The sequence below is a fragment of the Heterocephalus glaber genome, unplaced genomic scaffold (assembly GCF_053883595.1).
Source record: "Heterocephalus glaber isolate CG9 unplaced genomic scaffold, H.glaber_assembly_v1.0 deba00001673, whole genome shotgun sequence".
Taxonomy (NCBI): Eukaryota; Metazoa; Chordata; class Mammalia; order Rodentia; family Bathyergidae; genus Heterocephalus; species Heterocephalus glaber.
Genome location: NW_028258410.1, coordinates 3,317,073 through 3,338,181, shown reverse-complemented (window position 1 = coordinate 3,338,181; position 21,109 = coordinate 3,317,073). Strand labels below are relative to the sequence as shown.

The following is a 21,109-nucleotide window of genomic DNA, read 5'->3' as shown; positions in this document are numbered from 1 at the left end:
TTCCAGCAGGGACTAGTAGAGAAAGCACAATTGGGGCTGGGAGACCTCCTCCTCTCCTCACCTGAATTTTGACAACATCCCAGAGCCAGTCCTCTTCCCATTATCAGAGAATCAAAAATAAAATGACAAAGACCCAGGAAATCTCTAAAGCTCAAGGGCAGAGTACATATGTGTTATATCTCATGTTCTGACCTTCAGTAACGTTTTTGCCTTTCTAAACTTGTTCAAAGTTCATGCATATGTACTGAATCTCACATATGTAATTTCATCTGAAAGAATTCTGAGAAATGCATGTGTGTATTGTGCCACTGAGATGACTCAGAAGCTTCTCAGTCATGCCCTTCAATCTAATTCATAGCTGATGAAGAAGTCCTGAGAGGAGGATCATCCAGAGACCCAGTGATAATCACTGGAGTTGGGATGCACATCTCCTAAAATCTGAAACCTTGCTTTTTCTGTATGCCTTTTACCCCTGTCATCACAACACCACTTTTCTGTTCATGCCATATTCTTGATTCTGTTGCCACAGACCTGCCCTGAGCATGTGTTTTCCTGATTTTCACTAAATATAGGTGCTGTTTTCTTCTATGCTAAACTCACAGTTCTTTGATTGCTGTACACAAGAGCCTGGAATCTGTCAGATCCACAATGAAGTATCATTTCTTCAAGACTTTCATCCACTTTGTACTATGCTATTTCTTGTTTAAATTGGAGTGAAATCATTTTTCAGTTTTCACTTAAGAACTTTGGCTGATAAGATTCACTTCTAAATTCTGTTTACATTCAGTTTCTAGAAAGAAAATGTGAAGAAAATAAACTCCAGGAGGAAGTCAATGATTGGCTTCAAAACTTTAGAGTAATGAATGGGTCTTTAAAATGTTAAAGTAGAACAAAATGAGAAAATATAAGGGCTGTTTGGATGTATTTCAGTGAAAACACAAAATGGAAGAAGTTAACCTGCAACTTTCCCATTGTTTCCCCATTTGAGTGGAATGGGAGTGTCTGTGTCCCACACAGTGTGCTGCATATTTAGTAAGTACTTGGATGGTAGTCTCAAGGAGCAAAAACCTAAGTTTTGATTTTCACCAAATGTGATCATCACATGAGTGATAAAACATTTTCAACAAGAAATATTGCCCTTTCCCATGTTATCTGGTTGTCAGCCTAAAATTTCATTTGGTGATAAATAATTTCCAATTCAAAATTTTTGAGAGGAAAAGGTCACACTCATTTGCCACTTTGTAATCAAAGGTTTTAATTAGTCAGTATCATAGGAGACTCTTACTGTCCATTGCCATGTTCATATCATCTATTCAAGTACAGATCTTCTAGTCTGAGAAGACACTGTGCTCACAAGCAGAATACAGCACACAACCACTGCCAGCTTGTGCTAGCCAAGACTTTTTCTGAGCAATATTTTGCTTACTTTTTTCCATCTGTCTTTGGGCAATAACAATTTTACCAGAAATATTCACTTTTGAACAGAAACAACATTTCACTCACAGTAAAAAGTAAAAAAATAAATTGGCACTTTACAGACATTATTATTGAAATGTAGGCAAACAGGGTGTGTATCACTTCAGAATGCTTTAATCATGTAAATCCAAGGTCTGTCTCAAGAAAAAAAGAATTGTTCCCCTTCATTCTGAGTTTAATCCCTCCATAATTTCCCAATGATAAGTTTCTCTGAGTGTTTAGGAAATGAAAAATAATTTTACAGCATGCCTAAGAATATACCCTGAGAATAAATCATTTTAAATCAAGTAAGTTGTATAGAAACCATACAGTATGAATGTACGTTATTATTAAATAAATGAAATATTTTCTGTTTTCAGTTAGACCTGTCCATTACAAATACTTAGTTTAATTTTGTGGTAATTTACTAAAATTAAGAGTAAAAAAATTATAGAATTGACACACCAACACAATGATTGATCACAATATACAATGAATGCTTAAATTTTTAAAAATGATTACAGTAAAAGACACGTTTGCACTAATGACCTTGAAAACATTTCTCCTTACTTTAAAGACACATTCATTATTCGATTATTTTTGCCTCTCTCTGAAACACTTCTACAAGTCCTCTTTTATAAGTATCTTTATGAAATGATAAAAGTTATAGTGTACGCTGCTGTCAATTCCCATGAATGGGAACGGTAGGTTAATAAAAACTTGACAGTGTGTCCTCATCTGCCCGATTTGACAAATCTAGCACTATGAGAACCTGGATCTTCCCAAAAGTAAAACTGACCATGTGAAGTAAACATTTTGAATGTATTCTGGACACCAGGACAGCCACAATAGCACAGCTAAAGGCCCTCATGAAAGGAGACTTAGAAACTGCTTCAGGAATTGGCAAGGACAATAGGATAAGTGAGTTCAAATGTGGGGCAGGACTCTGAGGGGAATAATGGCAATGTAACTGCTAAAATACTAGTTTCAAAAATTTGAACATTCAACTAAGTTGTTGATCTCATTCTAACTTTGAAATATTTACAAAGATTTCACTGTATTCTATTTTCATTTTAAATGTTAGCCAATTAATTCATACTAGTGAAAAACCCATGACCATTATTAGATGGGAAAGAAGTAATAAAGATTAATATTAGGGTTGAGAATATATAAGTATTTTGCCACAGTGGATGAATTTGCAGTATTACAGATTAAATTCAGTGTACACAGTGGATATTGTTTTTCAAGTAGTGATCAACTGCTGCATATACAAAGGCAAGGCACAAATTCACCTACATTTTCCCAGAGCATATTCTTAGTCACTCTTCTCAGGGCCCTTAGCACCTCCTTGTTCCTCAGGCTGTAGATCACAAGATTGAGTATTGGGATGAGGAAGAGTAGAAGACAGCCAGAACCTTGTCCTCTGCTGGAGACTGGAAGGACTTTGGGTGGAGATAACTGTAAGCAAAGGGTGGAAAGGAGAAAGTCACCACAGTGTGGTGGGAACTGCAGGTGGAATAGGCCTTCATCCTGCCTTACCATGATTGCATGTGGTAGCCAGGAAGAAGGAACTGACCATAGGTACACAGAATATCCAGAAAAGGAAACAGAAGAAAGAGGGTGGTGCTCATGAACACAGTATACTCATAGACCCTGGTGTCCATGCAAACCAGAGTGAGCATGGGTGGAACACGGCAGAAGGAATGATTGATGGTCCTGGACCTGCAGTAAGGGATACTGAGGACTTTGACTGTGTGAGCACAGAAGTTGACAACATCAATCGCCCAGGATCCCAGCATCATCTGCACATACATTCTTTTATTAATGCTGATGGGGTATTGCAGAGGGAAGCAAATAGCCACATAACAGTCATAGGATACAGACATCAGGATCAGTCCTCCTGAACCTACTAAAGTTGCAAAGAAGAAACTCTGCACTCTACACCCAATGAAGGAGATGGACTTGTTTCCAAAGAGGAAACTGGAAGTTACAATGCTGGTCCCACCTGAGTCTCCCTACCTATACTGACTCATATTCTGCACTCATCTTGGTGAACTAGAATTCACCACACTGTAAAATGACTGTTGTAGAATCTAAGAAGTCAGGGAGGAGCATTCTCACAGTGTGTGTGCAAACCCAGTGTGATTCCCCTTCTCAGCAGTTTCCTGACAGAATCCAGTGGAGAAGGCATGGTGAGAGCACAGTGTTCTATTTCATTTTACTGATTAATATTAACTGATCTTATTGGACTTTGCAAGTGCTTTCTTTCCATTGTCTAGAATGGGATAAAGAACCACTTTTATTATATTAAGGAAATTACAATACCCAGTAATTATTTTTTGTGTGCACTTAGACATTTCTAAATTATATACTTTCAGGAAGTTTCCCAAGGATGCATTAGTGTTTAAAAAACAAGTATGGAAATAAGTGGGAAGACATTTTTTGATACACATAAATTGATTGCATTGATATATTCTTTGAATTTTTTTCTGGATTGAGGATGACTTCTGCTTTATTTTACATGTTCAGAGCAGAGAGATGAGCTTTAAATAGGCATTAAATATGCATTAAATACAGGCCTTAACCTTTAGTAAGGTAAACTCTGGCTGCTTAGGTTTCTCTGACTGTGCAGAGACACAAACATGGATGCCTACCGGCTGCCCATGGGAACACATACTGTGCACCCTCAGGGTGTGACTGGGCTGAGGACAGCACTGGACAGTGGTGTGGGTTTAGAGTCTGCACCACTAATGCTGCCATCACATCACCAAATTGTCAGCATCCATGTAACATGGTTGTTTTCACCTATAACCGCACAGTGACATCGAGATCAGATTGTCTCTGTGAACCATGCCCATTTGGTTCTCCAAAAAGCTTTTGCTGGTCCCTAAGACAGATATTATCAATATTATATTTTGAAAGTGTGTGTACTGTCCAGGAAGCAAAATGATAAATAAGTTCAGTAAATGAATATTATAAGCACTCAATTTGGCACAAATTGTACTTGAATACAAACTGGATAACTATAACACAGCTTCTATGCACACATTGCAAGCATCATTTCCAAAAGGCTTTTTTAAGTTTTGAAGCCTAAGTTATTATTTCACATTTTGGTAATTTAACCAGTACTCTTTTCCTTTTACCATAAGGTCCATTACATCTTTTCATATTGAAATACTATTTATAATTTCCAGGTATTTGACTCCAATATAATGGATATTTGGTAGGTAGGTGAAACTGAAAGAAGGAGAGAATAATGAAATTACTGCCACCTGATCTAGAGATTAGGCTCACAATGATCTGATTTAGCTTTTGGTATCTGCACCTCATAATGCAGGATTTCTGCTGCACGAGGACTGGTCCTCAAACTCAACTACCAATCTGATTCTGAAGCTAAGTTCTCTCAAGCACACAACAGAATTTCTCCTATAAAATGAATAAATGTAAAATTAGGATTCATACCAGAAATCCTCCCCACTTTGAACCACTGACTTCCTTGGGTAACTGTTGCACTGACCATCCTTCAACTTGCTGGAGGACACACCGAACAGCCACATCATAGAGGAGAGAGGTTTAGTTTGGCTCAGGACTGCATTTGATGGGCAGCCAGCTTCAAGTCAGGAAGATCATAGTGGAGGGGCTAGGAGAAACAGAGCTGCTCAGGTCAAGGTGGCCAGGAAGTTGAGTGGGTTGAAAGGAACATCAGCAAGAGTCTTAAGCTCCATCAGTGCCACCTCCAACTGACCCTCCTTCTGCCAGCACTCAGCTGGACATCAGTGGGTCTGTCCACCCTGCACTCTCTCACCCTGTGCCCTGACCACCTCTCCCCGATCTCCAGATCCACTCAGTGGAATATGAGCCAACAGTCAGAGGAGAGCACAGTCATGTTTCTGAGTGGATCTTTTGAGTTATGTCCTGACAAATGTACATATAAACCTCTCACTCCCAACTTGGCATTTCAGAGACATCAAGGAAACTGAGCATCAACCAGGATTCCTTACTCCAGCAGCTGCACACTGAGTCTAAGGATGGCTATGTCCCTGGGGAATGTCCACTGAGACCGACAGGAAGGGGCCCATCACTGAGGATTTGGCCTGGCCTGAGGCTAAGGTGAGGACAGAGCCCTGGGAGCCCTGAGACCTCTCCAGGCTGCAGTGGGGAGGACCAGGTAGGTTCATAGGGACCTTCCTGGGGTGTCCTGCTTTGCTTTGTCATGACACCTTCTGTGTCTCCAGGGAGCCCAGAGACTTGTGTGGGTGACCCAGGGCAAGGTGGTGATGACACAGGAGGACCAGGATGCCTCCTGAGACCCACCTGTCCCAAGTGACCTGTGGTGGTGTCAACCTGAGGGTGCTGTGCAGGAAGAGGGACCCAGTCTTTACTTTCTGCATTGTGACCCCTCAGTGAGCACAGATGGCCAGAGGATTGGGCTCAAATGGAAAGAAATCAGGAGTCAGCTGTTGCTCTTACTCATTTCTAAATGTCTCGCTTTAGCCCACAGGAATTATTCACTATAGCACACAGCACTTTAGATGAACAGTGGTACACACTCATTTTTAAAAGGAAGCCCACTCTGTGTCCCAAAGAGGAAGACTCAGGTGACAAATATTTCCATATGGCAGTGGCACATGCCTAAGGGTTAGACACTCAGGAGTCTGAGGCAGAAGGACTGCTTGAGCCCAGGAGCTAAAGCTACACTGGGCAAACCGTGACACCTTGTTTCAAAAACACTGTGGACAACATGTGAAATAAAGACAAACTATTTCTGCATAGATTGAATAAGAGATGGATGGATTTCTATAATTAACAAATGGGCGTCTATGTGTTGAGTTATATTTCATTGAAGAATCAAGATTTTCCAGGTAATATTCTATTTTTTCATGTGTTAGGCTCCATTTTTATCCAGTGTTATTCATAACACCAAATTTTAGGTGGGAATCTTATATGCTGATGGCAATCATTATTTAGAGTTGCAAGGTGTTGAGAACACAAATCCTGAGGGTCAGCAGGTGATGGGAGTTAGAGGTGATCACAAGGTAGAGGAAGTTTGTGTCCTCTGTGCCATCACACTGTGTCAGTATGAGTTCCAGGTGTACAGTAGTAATCGGCATGTGTAGGTGAAGATGTGAACTCAGGAAGCTTTTCTTTATATATTCCTATTACACATGAGAAAATTCAATATCATGATTTATCCAATCACATAAATTATGAGAGGTTTGAGTAAGAAAAGTAGCAAGGACAATGGGATAAGTGTGTTCAAAATAGTGTGAGTACTTTGAGGGGGATTCACAGCAATGTGTTTTTACAGTATATATTTTTTTGGTACTGGGAATCCAAGTCATGACCTTGTGGCTGGGAGGTAAACACAGTGTCACTTAGCTAAATCCCTGGCCCTACAGTAATATTTTAAACTTAAAATATTCAACAAGATTTTGATCACACAACACATTCAAAATGACTGTGAAGTTTTCCACATTTTCCATTTCAATATGTCCATAATAACAAAATGTTATCCGTAAAGTGAAAAAAGTTCATGTCCAATATATTTACAGAAAGGTGAGACAAGAAAAAAAAATGTATATACTAGAACTCATAATTATTATCATGCTGTACTCAAAAATTAAAAATCTTAAACCTTAATTCTAAGTTTTGAGGCCAGGACATTAAACATTTTTCATATTCCTATACATTGCTCAATTACACTGAGGCAGAAATTTACCTACATTGTTGTAGAATGGAACTTCTCAGCCACTCTCCTGAGGGCATCCAGCACCTCCTTGTTCTTCAGGCTGTAGATGACAGGGTTGAGCACTGGGGTGAGGATGGTGTAGAAGACAGCCAAAGCCTTGTCCTCTGCTGGAGACAGGAAGAATTTTGGGAGAAGATAAGTGAAAACAAAAGGTACATAGTACAAAGTCACCACAGTGAGGTGGGCGCTGCAGGTAGAAGAGGCCTTCTTCCTGCCTTCCCGTGAGTGCATGCAGTAGACAGCAAGGAGCACTTTCCCATAGGAACCCACAATGGCCATGAAAGGGAACAGGAGAAAGATGATGGTGCTGAGGAACACAGTGTACTCATAGACCCAGGTATCCCCACAGGCCAGAGTCACCATGGCTGGAATATCACAGAAGAAATGATTGATGGCCATGGACCTGCAGTAAGGGATATGGAGGACATAGACTGTGTGAGCACAGGAGTTCACAGCACCCATTGCCCAGGATCCCAGGATCATCAGCACACACACTCTTCAGTTCATGCAGATGGGGTAGTGCAGAGGGAAGCAAATAGCCACATAACGGTCATAGGCCATAGACATCAGAATAGGTCCTTCTGAACATGCTAATGTGGCAAAAAAGAAACACTGAACCCCACACCCAATGAAGGAGATGGACTTATTTCCAAAGAGGAAATCAGAAGCCATGTTGGGCACAGTGGTGCAGATGGAAATGAGGTCCACAAGGGAGAGCTGACTGAGGAGGAAGTACATGGGCATGTGGAGCTGGGCATCCAGAAGGATGAGCAGGACCATGCACACGTTGCTGGCCAGGGCCATCATGAAGGCGGGGATGGTGAGAGTGAAGAGGAAAAGGCCAAGACTTGTTGGGGGGAACAGGCCCAAGAGGATGAAGTTGGTAGAGGTCTCATGTAGTTTTCCATCAGGCATTTGTTTAGCTTTTCCTGAGAGTGCCTGCAGTGATGTGGTATATATGAATAAGAAGTTATTTCACGTCATTACTAAGACTGACATTTTAGCTCAACTTTTTTATTTAGCTTTAACTATTTTAGCTCTTTAATAAAGAACAAATTTTTGAAAAAAGACTTCCATTTTCTACCTCACATATCTGCCTGAAGATGGCAAGCATGATTTTACACAATATAATAAATCTGTAAATTTATCAAAATTACATTTTTGTCTAATGCCTTTATTGAAACTCAGATAGTATGCTCATTTACAAAATTATTTTTTCTCAGTAGGAAACCTTACAGTACAGGTGAAAATATGTAAATGAATGTAAGTATCTCAATTATAGACTGAAATTTTAATACTTGTTCATGACACTTAGGGATGTTTTACTTCCTGTTTAAGAGCAGATTATAAACTTTTAGCATCTGTATAGTAATTTTTAAGTTTGCTTCACTAGAAATTTTATAAGGAACTGAAAGATAGACTTTTAAGTAATATAAATATCAAAAAAGAAAATGGCATAAAAAAACAAGAAAATTCTCCAGTGTTTTGCCAACAACTCACTTCCTCTATTTATGTGCCTGGCAGGTTATCCTAATGACCCAGAGCTTTGCAGACCGACCATTCCTAATCACCTGCAGGCAGAAACTTTATAACCCTGTGACCAGATCAGCCTTCCCAGGACACAGAACCCACTGGCTCCCAGCATTGATTATGACCAAGGCAGGTTGTAAAGAGTTAACCCCACAATTGGCATTTTTATAGTAGTGAGTCTAGCCAAAGCCTAAATTCCAAGGTCAGAGTAACTTGCACCCAAATTCCATTCCCACATCTAAAACTTTTGGACTAGAAGGACAGTGTTCTAATTACAATCATACTTTTTGTCTATTCTCTTCCTAATGTGAGGATGCTTTGTCTTGTCTTTTATGAGCCTTGTTTACATTAACTTCCATAGAAACCACAAAGTGCCTTTAATTCAATTCATTGCCAATAAAATCAATGCCTGGAACTGTTGAGCACCTTTGTCAGTTGCATCAGCATTGGTCATCCTGGCATCCCATTTTCTCTCTCCTAGTTCTGTCTCTTAGTATATTCTTTTTTTCAGGCCTGCATCACACACTGGGCAGGTGAGTACTGGAACCTGACTACAGGGGTCTCTGGAAAAGTGGGACTCTCAAGTGCAGCTTCTTCCATCAGATTTCACAGGACCAGCCTGAGCCCACCAACATGTGTCCCAGTGTCATTGTCACAAACATCCTGTGCTCCCTTCAAACCCAGGGCCATATTCATAAGTCAGTACAAAAAGTATTTCTGACTGTAAACTTGCTGTGACTGTGCCTGAAACTCTAGATCCATTTCATTTTTCAACTTCATCATTCTTACACAGGTTACTTCACTCATTTTCTTAAGTAGATTATATATGGAATTAAATATGAAATATTAGATTAAATATGGAAAGTTTTCAATGTAGACAGTAATCCACAGGGTCAATGGGGTTCATGCCAAGCTATCTATATCTGTTTAAAGACCTCATGGTACTGAATGAAAATGCTCCTACTCTGAGAGAATATAATTCACCTTACCAAGTCCAAGTTCACTAATTGTCAAACTGTCCCCAGTGTTTTCTGTGCCCAGAAGGTGCAGCACAGGTATAGCCTTGATCACCTGCTCTTTTTGCATGAACAGCATTTATTCTGAAGCATGGTTTCACCTATAAATATCTTAGTTTATTTAATACTCAATGAAATCTCACATTTTGTAATATCATTTGAGTTTATAAAAATTTTAATATATCATATCTATAGTGTTATTATTATTTAAAGCAGCCATACTTTCAAGAAGAGAGGATAATTGAATATATACCACAGTATTAGTATATTTATATATCAAGAAAGGTAATTTATACACAATATAATCCATGCTCTGGATTTATCAGTTTTCCTATCAATTCACATTACATATTCAGAATCACTCTCATCTTTTCCCACAATTTATGATAATTTATGCTTTAGATATAAACCATTTTCATATTTAGAAAATGCTTTAATGCATTTCATGAACGAGTTCACTTTATCCATTTTAAGGAAAAATCTATCAATCATCAAGGATCTATTTATGTTTCTGTCCTTTAATGTTATGTTAGCCAAATAAAATTGCCTTTAAAGTTGTCTTGTTAAAAAAGATTATATTTTAAATGACTTACCCCCTTATTTTGTTATTTCAAGCTCTTTCTTGAGAGTCTGAACCCCCAAGAACTGCAACGAATCCACACCCAAGGCCCAACCCTGTCCTCCCCTTGACACAGGGTGCCCAGCCCAAGGCCAAGTAAGCAGAGCCTGCCCTGTCCTCCCGAGTCCCTACAGCCTGCACGCACCTCTGCTAGGCTCCTCCACAGTGAGCCTCGAGCCCAGAAACCAGCTATCCTGATGTGGATGCTTTGCAGCCCACGTGCTCCAGGGGAAGTCCTCTTGGATTGGGATCACAGAAGCCACTTCCTGCTGAAGGCTGGGCCTGGGCCAAGACCTGGAAGGAGCCCCCAGGTCCTCAGTGCTTCCTTGGGTGCTGAGGGCCAGTCCCTGGGGAGATCCAGGTATTCATCTCAGACTCTCCCAGGGTCACTGTATCTCAGTCCGATGGGACCTGTGATTAAAAAATTCCTTATTCATCCCATGCATCACTAGAATGTGTCTCCATTGGTTTGCCAGTTTTGAGTTTACTGGGTACCAAACTTACTGCATTACAGTGCAATATGATAAATTTAACAGCACACTGGAAGAAATTCTTGAAATGTCTGTCATTTGAAGAAATATTTAATTTGCCTTAGGTACTATTTGTTATCAAATTGTTCTCATATTGACAACAATTATTAAATCACAAAACAGTGCTTTAATGTTAAAATAGATAATACTGGGTTTGTCTAAGGATTGAACAATCTCCTTTATCTTTTCAAAGAAACTTTTCTTTGTTTCATTGATCATTTGTATTGTCTTTTAGCTTTTATTTCATTAATTTCTGCTCTAATATTTATTAACTATACACTTCAATTGATTTGGAGTTTGATTTCTCATTATTTCATTACTTTGAAATGTATCATTAGGTTTCCTTTCTGATATTGGTCTGATTTTCTAACACAGATGCTAATACCAACAAATATCATCAGAATATCTTCAAGGTTTTACATAGTGTTACATTACAGAGTGTTTTATTTTCAATTTTATGGAACTCTAGGAACTTTTTAAGTCTTCTCTTTAATATCTTAAAAGGCACACTGCTCATTCAAAAGTGTGTAGTTTAATCTCCTAATGTTGCTGGGCTCCTGTAAATTCTATTGTTATTGATATTTATTATTGTTTCATTGTTATTTTACATACAGTGAGCTACATTAATTTTCAAATGCTAAATTAAGTCATTAAACACAATTTTAGACAATTTGGAAATAGTTTAATGAGTTGGTTTTTTACGAAAGAAAATTCTCAAAATGCCTAAGTACAATTTAGTTATACTGCAGTTTAATTTCATTGTTTCTTGTGAGTTGTTTTTTTCATTTGGATGAATCATCTATATATGAGAGTAGAGTATTGAATTTAATCACAAGTAATACTTTGGAGCTTATGTTTTCCTTATGTTCATTGATGTTTGTTTTACAAAACAGAATGAATCACACTTCATCACAAAGATATTTATGATTATTAAGGTTGGTGTTGGATTATTCTGTCAAAATATGTTCTGTTTTTATATATTTTCTTATTAAATGTATTTTATATTCTCTACTTTATTCTCTCTTTTATGTGTGAAGAGAACTATCATGTTTAGATACATGCAAATAATTGATTAGTGTATTAGCAAATTCTCATATATAGAAGCTTCCATATTCCTCTTTCCTTGTGAGCAATATGAATGTTTAAAATTTACTCTTACCAAAATTTTATATGCAATACAATATTATGACCTATCATCTTTGACTATGCATTAGATATCTAAACTTATATGTCCTACCTAACTGCAAAGTTGTATCATTTAACATACTTCTCCCCATTTCCTACCAATCAGAAATCCTGGTGTCCACCACTTTACATTGGTTTTGATGTAATTAACTTCATTTTATATCAAAAATATGAGTGGTATTATGTATAATTTCTTCTTCCTTTTACAATGCTAAGCACTGAACCCAGAATCTTGCATATGTTAGATGAGCAAGCTCCACCTGAGCTACATCTCCAGGACTTTTAAATTTTCATGCTGATGCAGTCTCCTCAAATTGCCTAGCTAGCCTGAAACTATGGAAGTCCTGGCTCAGTTTATCCAGGATCTGGGTTTAGGGGCACATGCCACCAAGCCTGACCAGCATTTTAGTTTTTAATCTGAAAATGATTCAGTTAACATTAGAAAAAGACAAAGAGATTTGTACTCTTAAATTAATATGATCAATTCCAGATTCTACAAGTGAGAGAACACATGAGAATTGGTGTCTGGGAAGTCCTCCTGCCAGCATATCTAAGAGAATTGGGCATTTGAGGTGAGAGAGAAAGAAAGGCTGCCTCTCAGCAATGATGAGAGCCTCTCTCCTTTTGCCTGGTGGGGCTCACACTCCTGCAGGACAGGTCCTCTTGGTCACAGACTTCTTCATGACCACTCCCTGTCATGCCCCCTGCTCTCCCATGTTTATGTATCTATATGTGTCAGAATGTGTATGCCATACTTTTTTGCCCCCACTGGGAAATAGAGATAATATCACTTCACATTTTTCCACCTGCTGTGTTTACTTCCCCAATCACCATACCTAAGCCAAACTTGTCACACATCCCCTGTCTCCTTCACACTCAGAAAAGAGTGCTAGTGGGACACCTTTGTCAACACAACTTCTGTAACATGGTTACTACTGGTTATGTGTCTGAACTCTCTTGTGCAATGTCTCAGAGAGAAAAGACAGCTGAATTGACCACACACCTCCCATCCTACACACCCTGCCTTCCTCATGGGTCCATGCCTCTGGCTCTGACAAAGACAGGGCACCAGCCTAGGGACAATGAATGCAGTTGAGGCAAACATCACCAGTGATCTGAGGCCCTCAGCTCTTAGTGCTGGGCCTTCATCTCACACCCACGTGGGAAAGAGCACTGCCTTTCAAGAACTCAGTCTCAGATTTGCACTGGGAATCGCCTACAGTAACAACTTCAGACCAGATCCTCCTCTGTCCTGTTGATTCTTCATGCCTTTAAAGTATCAGACACATGGGTCTAGTTTTAATCTTCAGCCTGTGGAAAGCCAGTTTTCCCAGCACCATTTATGAAAGAGGCCACCTTTCTTCCAGTGAAGGTGTTTGCCACCTTTGTCAAAGATAAGGTGGCTGAGTATGTTTGGGGTTCTTTCTGCATCTTCTACTGTGTTCCACTGGTCCTTGGGTCTGTTTTCTTTCCAGTACCATGCTGTCTTAAACACAGAATCTCTATAGTATAATTTCAATCAGGGATTGTGATGCCCCCTGCCTTCCTTTTTCACCCGGTATTGTTTTGCTTTTTTAGGTCTCTCCTGGTTCCAAATGAATTTTAGGCATAATTTCTCTAGCTCTGTGGGGTTTGCTAAAGGTATTTTCATAAGAATTGCATTAAATCTGTATCACAATTTTGGCAGCATGGGCATTTTCACTATATTGTTTCTTCTTAACGAAGAGGAAGGGAAGAGCAAGGGGTGTCTTTCCATTTTCTGATATCCTCTTCACTCTCCTTTTTCAGAGTACTGTAATTTTCAATGTAAAGTTATTTTACTGCCTTTGGGAGATTGATTCCTATGTATTTCATCTTCTTCACTATTTCCTTTCTGAGTAACTTTCCCAAAGAATTAAAAGAATTAAACCACAGCAACTTGTGTGCACCCATGTTTATAGCTGCACAGTTTGTAATAGTTTAATCTTTCAAACAACCCAAATGTCTGTCAATGATAAATGCATACAAAAGATGTTATTTTGCATAATGGAATACTATTCAGTCATAAAGAAGGATAAAGTTGAGATATTTCTGAGCTCATGGGTGCACCTTGAGAACATCCTAAAGTGAAATAAATTAAACACATGTGTGTATGTATTGCATTATTTCTCTGGTGTGAGAAACTGAAAGTGTAAGTAAGGACAAAATAAAATAATAGATATGGTGAAAACAGGAAAATCTGTTCAAATTATACAAATCTGAGATGCTTTGTTAATAAAATGATTTATGCAAAAAGAAGGTATAGTATTATGCAATGAGATGAAAGATAGATTAGTAAATGAAAAATATTCTTTTAAGATCATGATATTGTGTATTTACCATTGTTATTCTCTAATATGTTTTGTTACAATATTTTTTATTAAACAGCTTTCATATTTTCTTTATTAATAATTACTCATACTTCATTACAATAAAAAGCAACAACAAAAAGCATTGGCTGCATTCAATTTCCTGTTTAAAGTGAAATGAACTTACTTTTTACGTTTTAGTTAAGAACTGTAGTTGATTTCAGATTCCTAATTCCATTTTCATCATTTACTACAATTAGTGTGACAAGGAAAATGTAGTCTTGTAGGAAACCAATGAGTGACCTTACAAGTTGAGAATAATAGGCCTTTAAAATTTAAAAATACCTCATAATGAAAAAATTTTAAACTATTTTCAGAGAAAGTAATCATGAATGAAGTTGTCCTAAAACTGTCAAATTGTCTCTCCATTTTGAGTGATGTGGAAGCATTTATGTGACCTAAACTGTACTGAGTGCTTAGGAAGTACCTGGTATTCTGGTAAGCAGCAACTCACCAATTTTTCTTTTTCTGCAAATTTGAGCAGCACATGAAGAAATGATGTCTCATTTTCAAAAATAAGAAACACTTCCTTTTCCATATTATTATGATATTAGCCTACAATTCCTTGTGATAAGAAATTTCCACATTGCCAGTATTGAGAGAAGCAAGTTCCCCTCTTCTGCCTTTCTGCAATCCTGGGGTTGAGTTAGTCAGCACCCAGGAAAACCCTCAGTGCTCATCCTCATGTTCCTGTCCCCCGTTCAGGAGCAGCTCTCCTGGTCTGGTTAAGGCTTCCATGACCCTGGGCTTTCTCAGTGGCATTTCTGGCTCTCTGGCCCAGGTCCTGGGACGTGAGGAGGAGACACAGATGGAGCTGAGCGTGTGAGACCTGGGATCTTGGTCTGAACAGGGCAGCAGAGTCTCCAGGGTGTCAAAGGCCTTGTGTGGGTAACACAGGGTGAGGCAGCCAGGACATGGGAGAACTAGGACACCCCCTTAGCCCCACCTGTCCTAGGAGACCCAGGGTGTTGTTATCCTGAGGGTGCTGTGCAGGGGCCAGGACCCAGCCTTCACCTTCCACACTGTTACCCTTCAGTGAGCACAGATGGGCAGGAGATTGGGCTCAAAGGGAAAGAAATCAGAAGTCAAAACTTATGTGAAATGAATCTGTTGCTCTTACTCATCTCTGAATGTCTCTTTTTAGCCCACAGAAAGTATTCACTACAGCACACAGCTCTTTAGAGGAAAGGTTATACTCATTCATTTTTTAAAAGGAAGCCCATTCTGTGTCCCAAAGAGCAAGGCTCAGGGGACGAAAGTTTATGTACTGCAGTGGCACATGCCTAAGGGTTAGACACTCAGGAAGCTGAGGGAGGAGGATGGCTTGAGCTCACAAACTAAAGGCCACCCTAGGAAAAACAGTAACACCTTGTTTCAAAAACACTGTGGAGGACCTGTGAAATAAGGACAATCCATTTCTACACAGATTGAAAAGGACATGGATTGATTTCTGTGATTAACATATGGGCATCCATGTATTAAGTTATGTTTCATTGAAGAATCAAGAGTTGACAGATAATATTCTATTTATTCATGTGTTGTGCTCCATTTTTATCCAATGGCACTCAAAATGCACTGCATTTTAGGTAGAAATCTTATACGCCCATGGAAATCATTAGTTAGAGCTGTGATGTGTTGAGAACACAGATTCAGTGGGTCAGCAGGTGATGGGAGTTAGTAGTAATCATGAGGTGGAGGAAGTTTGTGTCCTCTGTGCCATCACACTGTGTCAGTGTGTGTTCCAAATGTACAGTCATAATCGGCATGTGTAGGTGAAGATGTGAACTCAGGTAGGCTTCCTTTATATATTCCTACTACACATAATAAAACTCAATATCATGATTTATCCAATCACACAAATTTTGAGAGGTCAGAGTAAAAAATGTAGCAAGGACAATGGGATAAGTGTGTTCAAAGGAGTGTGAGTATTTTGTGGGGGATTCACAGCAATGTGCTTTTTATTGTAATATTTAAACATTAAAATATTCAACAAAGTTTTTGATCACAAAACACAATCAAAAGGACTGCAAAGTTTTCTGCATTTTCCAATTTAAAATCTCCATAATAATAAAATATCATCCCCCAAATGACAAAAACTTCAGGACAATTTTTTTTTGTAAAGGGAGAACAGATAAAGCAAAAATGTATATACTATATCACATAATTATTATCATGTCATACATCAGAATTTTATAATCTTAAACTATAATTCTACTTTCTGAGGGCTTAGCACTGAATATTTTTTCTAGTGCCTATCCACTGATGCATACACTGATGAAGAAATTTACCTACATTATGGTAGAGCAGAACTTCCCGATACTCTTTCCAGGGTGCCCAGCACCTCCTTGTTCCTCATGCTGTAGATCACAGAATTGAGCACTGAGATGAAGATGGTGTGGAAGACAGCCAAATCCTGTCCTCTTCTGTAGACCAGAAGAACTTTGGTTGGAGGTAAGTGTAAGCAAAGTGTGCAATGTAGAAAGTCACTATGGTGAGGTGGGTGCCACAGGTGGAATAGGTCTTCTTCCTGCCTTCCCGTGAGCTCATCCACCAGACAGCAAGGAGCACTTTCCCATAGGAACCCACAGTGGCCATGAAAGGGAACAGGAGAAAGATAATGGTGCTGAGGAATACAGTGTACTCATAGACCCAGGTATCCACACAGGCCAGAGTCACCATGGCTGGGCTATCACAGAAGAAATGATTGATGGCCCTGGAAGTGCAGGAAGGGATACAGAGGAGATTGTGTGAGCACAGGAGTTGACAGTACCCATTGCCCAGGATCCCAGGATCATCAGCACACACTCTTCCATTCATAAAGATGGTGTAGTGCAGAGGGAATCAAATAGCCACATAACAGTCATAGGTCATAGACATCAGAATAGGTTCTTCTGAACCTGCTAACATGGCAAAAAAGAAACACTGAACCCCACACTCAATGAAGTAGATGGACTTGTTTCCAAAGAGGAAACCGACCCATCTTGGGCACAGTGGTGCAGATGTAAGTGAGGTCCATGAGAGATAGCTGGCTGAGCAGGAAATACCTGGGTGTGTGGAGCTGGGCATCCAGGAGGATGAGCAGGACCATGCACAGGTTGCCAGCCAGGGCCATCGTGAAGGTGGGGACAGTGAGAGAGAAGAGGAAAAGGCCAAGGCTTTATGGGAACAGGCCCAGGAGGATGAGGTCAGTAGAGGTCTCATTATAATTTTTCATCAGGCATTTGTTTAGCTTTTCCTAAGAGCACCTGCAGTGATTTGGTACATATAAATAAGAAGTTATTTCAATTCATTATTTCAATAGTTGAACGACTCAATCATAGCTTTTGAATAAAGAACAAATATTTGAAAAATGACTTGCATTTTCTACCTCACATTTTCCTGAAGATGGCAAACATATTTTAACAAAATATAATACATCTGTAAATTTATCAAAATAACATATTTCTCTAATGCCTCTATCCAAACTCAGACAGTTTTTCACTTACAAAATCAGATGTCATCAATAAGAAAATGTACATTAAATGTGCATATATTTAAATGAATGAAAGTATCTCAATTATAGACCCATATTTTCACACATGTTCATGACCTCAAATGATGCTTTTATTTCCTGTTTGAGAATAGATTATTTTTATAAACTTGTAACATTTACAGAGTAATTTTTAAGTTTGGTTCACTAGAAATATTATAAAGAATTGAAAGATTGACTTTTAAAAGAATGTAAAAATTAAAAGGAAACAATAAAAAACAAGAAGTTTCTCCAACATGTTTGCCAACAGCCCGCTTTGTTTTTGTGCCTGCAGGTTATCCTAATAGCCTGTAGCTTTGCAGAGAGGCCATTCCTAATCAGCTGCAGGCAGAAACTTTATAAGCCTGGGACCAGATCACCCTTCTCAGGACATGTAACAGCACATGTGTTTCAGCTCCGAAAATCTAACCATGCCTGTGTCTGCATACCCATGTATGAGAATGAAGTCAAATTGGCAGGAGGTATGTGAGCTTACAGTCTTATAAAATTGAACCCAAGTGACCCCAGAAAATATCCTCTGTAGGATAATCAAGCATTGTTCTCCATTGTGTCCTGGAACTGAGTACTTCATGAGATGCCTCCTTCTTTCAAGATCTTTTATACCAGTTTCTAGTAAAAAGGAGAAAATAATTCAATTTCTTGTATGATTTTATTATATATCATGATAGTCTCTTCAAAAGGATAAGAAGAGTTTTTTCAGTCATTTAGAAATACACAGAAACAAGACAGAGAACATTGTGAGGGTTTGAAGTGATTTGGAGTGCCCAGGGAGGACCCACGTTAAATTGGGTCCTTCTAAGTTGTAGACATCCAGAAAACATCAAGATGACTGATCAGCATCAGCCTGAGGTGCAACATAAGGAGGCAGCCAGGTGTTCTGAGAGATGATTGAGCAAATCACACAGTTTCCTACTGTGAATGTGGGTCAGCCTGGGGTGGGTTCATGCTGCAGTCTGCACAATCTGGGCACAGAGTCTGACACAATTCCACTTCTCCCACTCAGTGAGAGGGTGCACTTCCCAGTGGACAGGACCTATGGGTCTCTCCCTGGCCTGCACTGAGGACAAGCCCATGCTGGGCTGGTCTGGGTGCAGAGGGTCCACGTGTCCCAAGTGGGGCTGGAGGTCCAGGGCCAGACTCAGGCTCCCAGTGACCCGCATAAACTCCCCACACCTAAAGGTGTCTGTGCTGGTGCTGCTATGGTTTCCCTGACAACTGAGATGATTGTGCAGCAGTGACAGACACAAACTGCTGATGTCACCAGTGAAGCAGCACAATCAGGCTGTGGTGGGTGGAGAAAGACCGATGACTGGGACACATCCAGGATTCCTAGGAAAATCTCAATTATTTACAATAGGTATTTTTGAATTTAAAATCACACTCTCACTCCGTTACTATTTCACCTGTGTGGTATTTAGAAATTAATAACTCATAAAAGAAGCTTTAGTGTAAAGTTTCATCATATAGTGTTTTATAAAATATAGAAGAAAAAGCTTTCATAATCAACAGATTCATGTCAGTTGAAAATACTGTGGAAATGAAAATGCATTTCCTTTGAGATCTTGTTTTACTCAAAGGCAAAAGATAGAAAAAAACAATGAACTGGAGAAATAAGCAAGCTATGTTCCACAACACTTACAGGAAACAGGACTCACAAATGCTGGTTCTCCTATCAGATTTCACAGGAGCAGTCTGAGACCACCTGGCATGTGTCCCAGTGTCATTGTCACAAATATCCTGTGCTCCCTTCAAACCCAGGGCCATATTCATAAGTTAGTACAAAAAGCACTTCTGACTGTAAACTTGCAGTGACTGTGCCTGAAACCCTACATCAGTCTCATCTTTGAAATTCACCATTATCTTACAGGTTACTGAACCCATTTTCTAAATTAAATGAAGTACAGAATTAAATATAGAATGGTAAATTAAGTATGTAATGTTTCCAATGTAAACAGTAATCCACAAGACCAATGGGATTCATGCCAAGCTATCGACATCTGTTTCAATAACTCATGGTCCTACATGAAAATACTTCTATTTTTGAGAAAATAATTCACCTTTCCAAGTACAAATTCAAGAATCTTCTAATTGTTCCCAATATTTTCCATGCCCAGAAGGTGATGCACAAGTCTATATATGATATATGTTATCTTGCTACTTGAAGAGTATATATTCTGAAATATGGATTTTCTTATAAATATCTTAGTTCATTTACTACTCAATGAAATCTTACATTTTGAAATATCATTTGTGTTTATATAAAATTTCAATATATATTGTATTGTATAGTGTTATTATTATTTAAAGGAGACAAACTTTCAGGAACAGAGGATAATTTAATATTTACAGCAGTCTTTCTGTATTTATATTTCAAGAAAGGTGATTTATGGACAATATCAGCCATTCTCTGGACTTATCAATCAGTTTAAGTATCAATTCACATTATGTATTCAGAATCACTCTCATCTTTTTCTACATTTTATGATAATTTGTTTCCAATATAAACCATCTTCATATTTGAAAATAATTTATCATATTTAATGAGCACATTCCCTTTATCTATTTTAAAGAAAAATCCATCAATCATCTACCATCTATTTATGTTTCTGTCCTTTAATAGCATGTTAGCCAAATAAAATCTCTTTTAAAGTTGTCTTATTAAAAAAGATTAGTTTTAAAATGATTTATCCCAATATTTTGTTATTTGAAGTGCTTCTTTGAGAGTCTGCACTCCCCTGAGAACTCCACTGAAATGCACACCTAGAGCCCAGCTCTGTCCACCCCTAGACAGAGGGTGCTTAGCCTCTACCCCACATAAGCAGAGCCTGCCTGGTCCTCCCTAGTCTCAGCAGCCTGCATGCACCTCTGCCAGGGTCCTCCACAGTGATCCTGGAGCCCTGAATCAAGCCATCCTGACACGGGTGCTTTGGAGCCTGTCTGCTACTGGGGAAAATCCTCTGGGACTGGGACAGCTAAGACTGAGTCCTGCTCCCAGTCTGGGCCTGGGCCAAGGCCTGGAAGAGCCCACGGGACCTCAGTGCTTCCTTAGGTGCCTCCCAGTATTCTACTCAGACTCTCCTAAGTTCATTGTATCTCAGTCCGATGGAAC

At 39.0% G+C, this 21,109-nt stretch overlaps 3 pseudogenes; all 3 read right to left on the bottom strand.

The window, feature by feature from the left end:
- Positions 1 to 2,709: 2,709 nt before the first annotated feature.
- Positions 2,710 to 5,846, bottom strand: LOC147822093 (olfactory receptor 2L5-like; annotated as a pseudogene).
- Positions 5,847 to 7,174: 1,328 nt separating this feature from the next.
- Positions 7,175 to 8,112, bottom strand: LOC147822092 (olfactory receptor 2L3-like; annotated as a pseudogene).
- Positions 8,113 to 16,764: 8,652 nt separating this feature from the next.
- Positions 16,765 to 17,685, bottom strand: LOC147822091 (olfactory receptor 2L3-like; annotated as a pseudogene).
- Positions 17,686 to 21,109: the final 3,424 nt, after the last annotated feature.